The 11661-nt window shown below is 38.7% G+C and overlaps 1 pseudogene; it reads left to right on the top strand.

Annotated features, from left to right (window-relative positions):
- Positions 1-4693: 4693 nt before the first annotated feature.
- LOC136329016 (NF-kappa-B-activating protein pseudogene) lies at positions 4694-5936 on the top strand (annotated as a pseudogene).
- The last annotated feature ends 5725 nt before the right edge of the window (positions 5937-11661 follow it).

The following is an 11661-nucleotide window of genomic DNA, read 5'->3' as shown; positions in this document are numbered from 1 at the left end:
TGTTGCTACAGGGAACATAGTTACCAAGATTAGTAGAAATAAAGATCTGAGTGTAGGCAGAGGCACTGCATATGCAGGGAGATAAAACTAAAAGATCCCCAAGTGAATATGTTAGCAAAGAGAAAGGGAAATGGGACAGTAAGGAGGAATGAGGCAAGATAGTCACAATATGTCTCCAGTCAGATTAAATTATTTCTAAGGTCCAGGGTTCTCCTATACTTAGAACAGTGTTGATCCAGAGCATAGGCCATAGGCTATAACATGGATGTTGGCTTTCTAAAAGCTAATATACTCTAAGAATTTTTTGGTTTGTTTCACTTTTAATTTTTTTTACTTCAGTTTTCAGCTCTTTTTCAGATAGCAGTGGGGTTGGAATAAATGACGCCCTGGTTACATATTTCAGGGGTATATGTACAAGGAATAAAAGGTGAGTCATGTTGCTTTCAACTATAAACTCTCAAAGGTCAGGGATCAGGCTGAAATTTATTTTAACTTTTGAAAATTTAAAAAAAAATTATCCATTGATTCTGGAGAGACAGAGAAAGGAAAGGGGAGAGAAAGGGAGAGGGAGAGAGAGAGAGTGAGAGAGAGAGGAGAGAGAGAGAAAGAGAAAAAGAGAAGCATTCATTTGTTGTTCCACTCAGCTGTGCATTCATAGGTTACTTTCCTCATGTGCTCTGGCCAGGGATGAAACCTGCAAACTTGGTGTTTTGAGATGATACTTTCATGGATTGAGTGAATCAGCAAATACACACTAAATTTTCTAAAGTTTATTTAAAGCACTGCACAAACCTTAAAAATAACGAGTAACATTTTCCCCATAGAATCAGGTTCAACCTGTCTGCTTTGCCATCTCTTAGCTGTGTGACACCTTCAGCAAGTTATTTTTATTATTTTAAGCCCATTTCTCCACTTGTAAAATAGGCTGTGATTCATACTTACCTTCAAAGATAATCTCTAACATTAGAGAGAGTATAAAAAAGCACCCAGTGGGATGTAAGCACTTGATCAATGGTAGCTCTTCTTATTAAGCTGGATTTACCATTTTTGAGACCAGGTGTCAGAAAAAAAACCCACTTTGATGATTCTTTAATTATAATTTTTTATATGAATCATTGAAGTATATAAATTTTTGGCAGGATTAAAAAAAGATGCAAGTGAACAAATGTTTTAAAAATCAGTCCACCCCAAAGAATTTATGTAAGAGAACATTACAATGCTATACTTTTAGTTGCTTGCAATTATTAATGACAATGTTTATACAGCTTCATAAATCCAGGCAAGCATACAGTATAAAAGTCTGAGAAGTTCAGCATAATCAGTATTAAATGATTTAACTTGTAAAAGCAAGATGAGCTAAATCTCAATTATTTGAAATTGCATTCTACACATCTTTTCGCAGAACTGCATGTACAAAAATAAACTTGCTAAGTATTTAGGTGATGGAACTAAACAGAATGAACCATTGGAATCAAGGATGAAGAGGAGGACATTCAGGGCATTGTTGCAAATATGGTCAGGCATATTGAACTACTGCACATTTATTCCCTAAATACAATGAATGTCTAATTGTCTAAGGGACTGCTTTTTTGTCTGGAAACATCTATGGATTATTCCATAAATTTCTACCTGTGACTTATATTCTTGATGTAAATAGTTTTTAAAAAGGATTACATTTCCCTGACATCTACTGAGAGTTATTCTATTTTCCCATGCTGGCTCAAATCCAGTTACTGACTCACATAGGACTGTGGTCACCAGAGTCATGCATTCAAAATATGCATAAGTTTGGTAATATATTTTCCACCCGTATAAAACAAACTTTCCCCCAAGCCATATCTACTTTAAGGCTATAAAATAATGTCAGGGCTCTGCAAAGTAAGGCAAAATAAAATCCCTTTTATAAAAAATGAAAACTGATACATCTCAGATAGGAAGTAAGCAGAAATGAAGACATTTGGATGACATAGTTTTGAGATACAGTTGAAATAGACTGTAAGGCTCCATATTAACAGTAAATTAGCTACTACTCAGTTAATATGCTCCCAGGGGCCCCAATTATTTCTCTCTATATACATATATATGTAGACTTATTCTGTCATAATAATATTTCTTATTTTTATTACTTTTGAGCATTACCTATATAGATTGAATATTACCTTCTGGTCTAGGGAAATAGTTATCAAAAAGTTGTCAGAAAATCCTTGACAATTCAAAAAAGCAAAGACAATAACAAAAAAAACCCAAGAACAATTTCATGGAAGTTCAGAAAGAAACAAAAAACCATTAAGGTGGCCTAAGTAGATTTCCTTAGATGGGCAGACTAAGAAAATGTTGAGCAAAGAAACACCTCCAGTGATATTATCAATGCAGTCATGCTCTTCTTTTTTTTTTTTTAATTTTATTTATTCATTTTAGAGAGGAGAGAGAGAGGGAGAGAGAGAGAGACAGAGAGAGAGAGGAGAGAGAAACAGGGGGGAGGAGCTGGAAGCATCAACTCCCATATGTGCCTTGACCAGGCAAGCCCAGGGTTTCGAACCGGCGACCTCAGCTTTTCCAGGTCGACGCTTTATCCACTGCGCCACCACAGGTCAGGCCATGCTCTTCTTTAAGATGATGCTACCAGGTGATGACAGGTGAACTTCACCTTGTCTAGGCTGGAGAGCTGTTTCTCTTTTGAATGACAGAAGTTTACCTTTTTAAATTTATTTAGACGACCTTAACCTCAATACATAAAATCCACGCTATACTGTTTTATTCTTGGAAATTTTCTTCTGCATACATTTCATCCATATTAAGTGCATAGGCATTGGAAATTAGACTATGATGCTAATTTTACATCTCTTTTGAAGAACATAAAGGCCTATAATGGAATATATGCAAATATACAAACAATGACTTGGGTTAGCTCTCTTAGGTGTCTGGGAAAAAAAGTCGATTGTGTATTTACTGGGAACCATTAAATAGGAAAATCAGGAAAGTCATCTCACTGTATGAAGCTGAAACTTGGTGTTATGATGTGACTGACACTGTGACTGTTAGGGACCAGTTTTAGGAAAAGACAGAAAGAGGTGAAAGTTTTCTGTTAGAAAATCTGTTGCATTTGTTACCACAGAACTTTAGTCTATAGGTTTTCCTTGACTTTCTTCTCCCTCAGAGATGGCATCTTTGTAAGAGAAGATGATGGTTTGTACATTCTTCATTTAAGAGGCTTAAAATGTTTCCTCTCACTTTAAGAATTATGCCTGTTTAATTTGGGATTAAATAGGGGTTGGAAGACTGTGTGCTTCTCCTGTATCTCAGTTTTAAATTCAAAGATGTGAGGTAGGGAACAAGTAGCATAGTATTCTTCTTCTTCTTTTTTTTTTTTTACCTTTAAAATTAAACAGATATCTAAGCAAACCATTCAGGTTTACACTTTTTGATTTAAAGTTTCTTTTAAGTGAAATTATATACATATGTATTAGAAAAAGCAGAAAAGAATAGTAAAAAAGTTTACAAAAAATATAAACATAAACTTAGATTAGTACTTTTTAAAATAAATGTCTACTCAGTCCAAATGAATCAAAATCAGATAATTTAGGAGGTTTCTAAGCCTGCATTCTCAGCCATACTAACAACTGAAGTTTCTAACGTTCATATAACTGCTGTCACCTTGTCAAATCAGATATTGTTTAAAAGTGTCTGGGAAATTCTTGTTTTTGCACTCAAAGATAACCAGCCATCAGGAAATCTTAGTTCAGAGGTTGAAATCTCAAGGGTTCAGGAAACAAGTAATAAAAAATTAAATAAGGCCCTGGCCGGTTGGCTCAGTGGTAGAGCGTCGGCCTGGCGTGCAGAAGTCCCAGGTTCGATTCCCGGCCAGGGCACACAGGAGAAGCGCCCATCTGCTTCTCCACCCATCCCCCTCTCCTTCCTCTCTGTCTCTCTCTTCCCCTCCCGCAGCCGAGGCTCCATTGGAGCAAAGATGGCCCGGGCGCTGGGGATGGCTCCTTGGCCTCTGCCCCAGGCACTAGAGTGGCTCTGGTCGCAACAGAGCGACGCCCCCGAGGGGCAGAGCATTGCCCTTGGTGGGCGTGCTGGGTGGATCCCGGTTGGGCGCATGCGGGAGTCTGTCTGACTGTCTCTTCCCGTTTCCAGCTTCAGAAAAATACAAAATAAATAAATAAATAAATAAAATAAAAATTAAATAATAATAATATCATGTCAGGCACACCTTTTCCTAGAAGGGTGATAGTGTAGGATCTTTGGGTTCTTATAGCTTAAGGGGTAAAAGTCACTGTCAAATATGCTATATTTTCTAGGTGAAAATTCATTATGTACTATCTGAACATGTGTAAATGAATTGGTTGGAAATAAATTGGTTATTTTCAGAAGTCATGAAAATATCCTCAACTTTCAAATTCATTAACTAAACCAGTATTATGGAACATGTGTTATTTAAATAAGCAGCGGCATAGACGTTGCATATAGAGCAATTAAAGAACACACAAAATTCTTGCCCTTGTGGATTTCACATTCTAATGTGGAAACGGGAGGGCCATGTTAAATAAAGAAAAGAAGGGAGGACCAAGGTTTCCTCCAGTTCGGGTTGTGGCATGGTGACAGGTTCTGGGAGCCAAGGCAACTGATATCTTCCCAGGCTAGCGAGAGCACCCCATTGTCCCCTCGCTTTGGGGACCCCGCTGCAGTGATGGCTTTGGTGTCTGGTTCACGCAGCCCGGAGAAGGAGGCCTCGGGCCCCAGAGTGAAGCGTCGCAGTTCTTCGAGGAGCCCTAAATCCAGCAAATCCGCTCGCTCCCCGCGGGGCTGCTGTTCTCGTTCGCACTCTTGCTCTCGGTCTGGGGATTCTGGGGATCGTAATGGCCTCAACCACCAGCAGAGTGGCCTTAGCCAGGCTCCCGAAACCAGCCCTGTCGTTCCCGCTCGCGGCCACGCTCTGGGGGCGCTGTCTGCCACGCGGGGCACCCCCTTCGCTTCTGCCTCGTCCGCTTATTATGGCGGCTCCTCAAGGCCCTATGGGAGCGCAAGCCTTGGCTTAGCCTCCCGGACAAGGAAAGGGAGGAAAGCCTGCGGCAGAAGAGGTTAAGTGAGAGACAGAGGGTTGGAAAATTGGGAGCTCCTGAGGTATGGGGACTTTCTCTGAAGAATCCGGAACCAGGCTCTATGAACATATACCAGTAGAGGATGAAGAGCCAAAGAAAAGCACCACTTCAGCTTCTACTTCAGAAGAGGAAAAGAAGAAAAAGAAAAAGTCCAGTCATTCAAAAGAAAGGTCCAAGAAAAGGAGAAAGAAAAAAATCATCTAAAAGAAAACGCAAGAAGTATTCTGACGATAGTGACAGTGACTCTGATTCTGAAACAGTCTCCAGTGATGAAGATACAAAAAGGAGATCAAAGAAAGTCAAGAAAAAGGAAAAGAAGAAAAAACGCAGATCGAAGAAATACAAGAAAAAGAAGTCTAAGAAGAACAGAAAAGATTCCAGTGATTCAAGCTCTAAAGAGTCCCAAGAAGAGTTTCTGGAGAAGCCCTGGAAGGAACGATCAAAGCCTGAAGAACCCTCGGATTTAATTGGCCAGGAGGCTCCAAAACACTTGCCTCTCAAGATGATAAACCCCTGAACTATGGCCATGCTCTGTTACCTGGTGAAGGTGCAGCTATGGCTGAATATGTAAAAGCTGGAAAATGTATCCCACGAAGAGGTGAAATTCGTTTGACAAGTGAAGAAATTGCATCATTTGAATGCTCGGGTTACGTGATGAGTGGTAGCAGGCATCACCGAAGGGAGGCCGTGCGACTACGGAAAGAGAACCAGGTCTATAGTGCTGATGAGAAGAGAGTTCTTGCATCCTTTAACCAAGAAGAGAGACGAAAGAGAGAAAACAAGATTCTGGCCAGTTTTTAAGAGATGGTACACAGGAAAACTAAAGGATGACAAATAAGGATTTTCAGATTGTCTAAGAGACAAAGTCTGGGTTTTCTATATGCATACAGAAAGATTGTTATGATCTGAAAAGCTTTACAGTGTTACTGTGCCTTCTATTTAATTCTTTCAGTCCTTCAATAAAAAGCTGTTTATTAAATAAAACATATTAAAAAAGAAAAGAAAAGAAAAGAAGGGAGGAAGGTAGAAAGTGTTGGGGGTGTGGTGTAGATGCACTGGCTGATAGTAAACACGCCAAACTGAAGTCCTAAGGATGTCCTCCCAGAGTGGTATTTGAGGTAAGTCCCCCAAAAGTGATGGTGTGAGCCATGTGATTATTTGAAAGAAGAGCATTCCAGCTAGAAAAATAAGTGAAAAGAAGTGAAAGGTGGAAACATGCATAGTAAGAGCAGTCTGGCTAGAGAAATGTGGAAGGGAATAACAGGAGAGTGGATTGTAGAGGTAACAGATCATGTGGGGCCTCGGAAGGGCGCTGTTTCTATCTGAAAAGCCACTGGAGAGTTTTGAACATGTTGATTCTGAGACACCCAAGTGGAGATGTCAAGTGGACAGCTGGACATATGAGGTTGGGGTTCAGGAGAGAAGTCTGGTTTGGAGACATAAATTTGGGAATCTTTGGCACATAGATACAATTTAAGTTATAAGAATGGATGAGATCACCATGTTCATGAGTGTAAGTAGAGAAAATAGCTAAAGACTATTAGGATATTGGGTAGATAAGAAGTAATCAGCCAAAGCAACTGGGAAGGATCAGCCAGTAAGGCAGAAGGAAAATGGGGAGTACTCAAGTGTAAAAGGTGTTTCAAATAGGAAAGAGAAAGCATAAAATACTATTCTGAGTCTTGCTAGGAACTTTTAATCTTTATTTCTTTGCCATTCATCTGCTGCTAAAATTTTATTGCTAAAAGCAGTATGAGGAAGATATTATGTATTCTTCCTTGAAAATGCTCAATTTAGCATATAATATGCTAGAATATATCTTAACTCAAGATTCACAAATTATTTTATATAAAATACATACTAGTTTCCCTTTTGTAAAAAAAAGAAAAGAAAAGAAAAAAGATTGATCTTTAAATAAGTTTCAGAAAAACCAGATATTTTTATTTCAGAGCTCTGTACCTTTCTATGCTAATATATTAATGAATCTGTAAGATAATAGAATATGGATAATGTCATATGCAATGTTTCTCAAACTTAGTTATCAAAATCCTTTTTATTGAAAATCATGTTGAGGGGTTATTTATCTAGAATACAAAGCTTTGTTTCCTTAAAATAACATTCTTGTATAACTGTCCTTTGGCTCCTTAGAGGACTTCCTTTGTGAAGCTTTGCTTAAAACTTCATGTTCTTAGATTTTTTTCAAATTCTAAAATAAATACTCATATGAAGAATGGTTTTGCTATTTTAAAGATACAACTGCATCTGAAGGAGTTGATTAATCAGTCAATACACTTTTCTTTTTCTCTTTCTTTTTTTTTTTTTTTATCCAGTGAGAGGATGGGAGGCAGAGAAACAAACTCCTGCATGCACCCTACCAGGATCCATCCAGGCAAGCACACAGGGGCCAACACTTTGCCCATATGGGGCATGGCTTTGTTGCTCAGCAACTGAGCTCTTCACTTGAGGCAGAGTTCATGGAGCCATCCTCAGTGTCCTGGGGCCAACTCTCTCCAATTGAGCCATGGTTGCAGGAGGGGGAGAGAGAGAGAGAGAGAGAGAGAGAGAGAGAAGCAAGAGGGGGAGGAAGGAGAGAAGCAAATGGGTGCTTCCCCTGTGTGTCCTAACTAGGAATCAAACCTGGGACATCCACACACTTGGCCAGCACTCTACCACTGAGCCAACCAGCTAGGGCTCAATACACTGTTTTCAAAAACACTCATTAAAAAAGTTCTCCCAGAGCTCAGAGTCATGAAAACGCTCCTTCTAGACTACTATTTTGGAACTGTGATGGCCTATGTATTCGGATCTCACAGAAAGTAACTAAAACTCATGGGAAAGGGTACACTAGTAGTTCAAAGGCAAAGAAGAAATAAACATACAAGGTAAAAGGCAACAAAATCCAGCAAAAACAACAGACCCTATAAATAGAAAAACTTCTGATGAGGAAATTAGACATAGGCTTGAAATGATCATGCTCCAATGAAGAAAATCAAGCATTAAAATACATGAGGCAAGAAATTATAAAGAATTACCAATCTGATTAGTTAGTAAAAGAAACCAAATATCACCAAGTAAGCATCAACTGCTGATTACAATTGGGTCTAATGAGAATTGTTACCAGACTGAAGGGGACCTTTGCCTGCATTCATCAAAGCCCAATAAGACATAAACAGAAGTTTGCAGCCAAGAAGGTAAGACTTTATTAAGGAGATGGCACCATGCCCAGACTCACAGGTATCTAATGTTCAAAGACCTGGCTCCTTTTGGGTTCCAGGGGATGGATTATATAAGGAAAAAAAATCAATCATAGTGACTAAAGAAGGCATTTGGTCCTGGTCCATCCATGGAGTTGTTCTGCTCAACTTCTTAAAGATTTGTTCTGTGGACTTGTTCAGATTTCCTTGCTCTAGACCAGTGGTAGGATTCAGCCTGTTCACACCAGTTCAGCAGAACCAATACATAATTTTTTGTTGAGTTCGGTGAACTGGTTGTTAAAACTGCACTTGTAGGCTTTGGCTGGTTAGCTAGTGGTAGTCAGCCTGGTATGTGGATGTCCCAGGTTTGATTCCTGTTCAGGGCACACAGGAGAAGTGCCCATTTGCTTCTCCCCCCACTCTCACTTCTCTTTCTCTCTTGTTCCCTCTCTTGCAGACATGGCTCAATTAGAGCAAGTTGAGCGAGCTCAGGCACTGAAGATGGTTCCATGGCCTCTATCTCAGGGGCTAAGAAGAGCTTGGTTGCTGAGCAACAAAACAACTTCCCAGATGGGCAGAGCATCACCCCTTAGTAGGCTTGCCAGGTGGATCCTGGTCAGGGTGCATGCGGGAGTCTGTCTCTTTGCCTCCCCTCTCCTCACTGAGTTAAAAAAATGATGGCACTTGTAATCAGGATTTTCTCTAAGGTGGGTGCCTGGGCAGCTGCCCAATGTGGAAATCACAAATTTACATTCCTCACTCTTTTTTAACATTCATCTGTATAACAGTGTATTCTAAGTGCCAGTAGTAATGTTCATTCCGTCCACAGGTGAAAAAAATTGTAAGTGATGATGCTAATCAAAAAGCAATATGGAAATATCTTAAATAACAGTTTTATTGTTTTTTGGTCAGGTATTATTAAATGTTTTTTCATTAATATTTTAAAACTTTCTTATAACATAATCTAGTTTTCTATACCTCTTTTATTGTTTTTATTTAACTATTAAATGCATAAAATAAACTACCTTTCAGTATATCATTTTTTTAGACTTAAAATGATCTTTAGAAAAGAGAACTGGTTGTTACAATATATGAATTCCACCACTGCTCTCGAGCTAAAACACAACTGAGACCAAGTTATTATGTTAGTTTGATTGAAAACTCTGTTTCTGCAGTCAGTAGATCCAGGACTTTGTTTCTAAGACTACTTGATACTGACCAGAACTTCATTGTCCTGAGGGCTTAATGATTAAGCAGGAGAGAGGGAGGTGGGTAAGTCAGAAAACCTGGATAAGGCTGGTTTGAGCCAAGGGAAAACATAAAAATAAAAGGTCAGATCAGAGAAAATAAGGTTTCTGTATGGTTACAGATCATTGAAAATGTGAGGGAAGGGAGCTGTACCAGGTAATCAAATGAAGGGTCCAAACTCTTTATATGTGTGCTGAATTAGCACCATCTGTATATGCTCTTTCTGATTAGTTCCATTATTACATGTGCTTTTTTCTTTCCCTCTACCATGTATTTCTTTTCCATCTTCATTGAAACTGCTTATGGCCATTAGCTTGTGAAGGGCCATTAGAAAGGGATGCAGGGTTCTGAAGATTCCAAGTTTTCCTTGTGGTCAACATGTTGTTCAACAAGGACTCTGTGGAAGGTCCAGGCAATTAAAACCATTTGCAGTGAAATGGTTGCAGGCAAGACAAGCTAAACAACCAGGCTACCGAGTCAGTGGGGAATAAGTAACCAGCCACTTTCCCATCTTTGTCATTCTGTCACCTGCTTCCCGTTTTTCTCTGTACTGATACTCAGATCCTCTACTCCCAACAAGCTTTTCCTGGGTCTCTATTACCTTATAACATATGGCTCAGATATAATCACTCCAGCTCAAAGAGGAAAGTCATTGAGCTAGGTTAGGCACTGGTACCTCACCTAGTGTTTCTTAGAGAACAGATTACCAGGGTGCTGAGTACACGGAAAACAAAAATAATAAAATGGAGAGGTAGATTACTCAGAGCAAAAAGTTTCATGCTCTTGCTTAAAACAGAGGGTAGCAGATACCTTCTCTAGCACTGAGAATAGGTACCGCTATTTCTTTGTTTACATTAGAATAAACCCAATTTATTTTGTTTAGTCATTCATTCACCTTTTATTCTTTTTTGTTTTTTTTGAGAAATTGATCTTATTTACTGGAGGGCACAGACTAGCATGCAGTTCCCATAGAGTTCTGCCAGTATATTCTAATATTAATCCATGTACTTCCTTGCTAATCAACACTAGTTTAATTTTTCACTATCTTCCAAAAAACCCAATGCCAATAAAAAAGAGATCTTGACCTTAAAAAAAACTTAAGCATAAGGCCTACCCCCATACCCCCTCTATGGTATAAGATCGGTATAAATTCACAGTCTAACAGTGTATTGCTTTATTGGGGTGGGGTTGGGAACGGAGACACCATGGTGAGGAATAAAATCAATGAAAGGAACACAAGCGCAGGAAGCAATGATGTTAAAATAGAAATACACCAAATGGATAACGGCAGTCACTTTCCTAAAAGAACTCGCCTTATGGAAGAAAACTTTAAATTACTGCTGCAAAAACATCTGAATGGAGTAAAAATTGGTTTCAATAATATTAGTCGAGAATTCGTTCTAGAAATTGGAGACACTGTATTTCCACATGTATAACACAATCTCCTGTATAAGATGCACTTTAATTTTGGGGCCTAAAATTTGAGAAAAAAAGTATTACATGAAGTTATTGAACTCAAGTTTCATTCATCATAAAATTCATACAACTCCTCAACAAGTGTAAAAAAGTGGGAAATGCAAGTAAAAAAACCTACAACCACTGTATAAGATGCACCCTGTTTTTAGACCCCAAAGTCTTAGGAAAAAAAGGTGCATCTTATACATGGGGAAATATGGTAACTAGATTAATATCTTGGCAGTGATTTAATAAAATAGTCTTGGATGGTTAGGTTGAAGCCAACACCTAACGAAGATAAAAGCCTTTTCTGTGGGGAATTTTGGATGGTACCTAAAGAAATACTACACTCTACATAAACCAAATGGAATTGTGGTCATAAGTGTTTCGTACAGGAAAAGCTTTTTTCTACATGAACTTCAATTTCACAACAAGAGTAGCATAGAATACTTAAACACAGAAGAGAACACTTATGCACAATATCTAATTTCTTGATATAATAATGTATACAATTCAAAACTATAATACTATCATACGTCTAGGGCTTTCTGCAGCTACATGATAGTGATTATAGAAAACATGGCCCCCAGTGTCAATATTTAAAAATCAGCCACCACCTTCCTTTATGTGTGTTCCTTTTTTGTGTTTTTCTTTTTTAA

The sequence above is a fragment of the Saccopteryx bilineata genome, chromosome 3 (genome assembly GCF_036850765.1).
Source record: "Saccopteryx bilineata isolate mSacBil1 chromosome 3, mSacBil1_pri_phased_curated, whole genome shotgun sequence".
Lineage (NCBI taxonomy): Eukaryota > Metazoa > Chordata > Mammalia > Chiroptera > Emballonuridae > Saccopteryx > Saccopteryx bilineata.
This window is presented reverse-complemented; position numbering and strand designations above follow the sequence as displayed.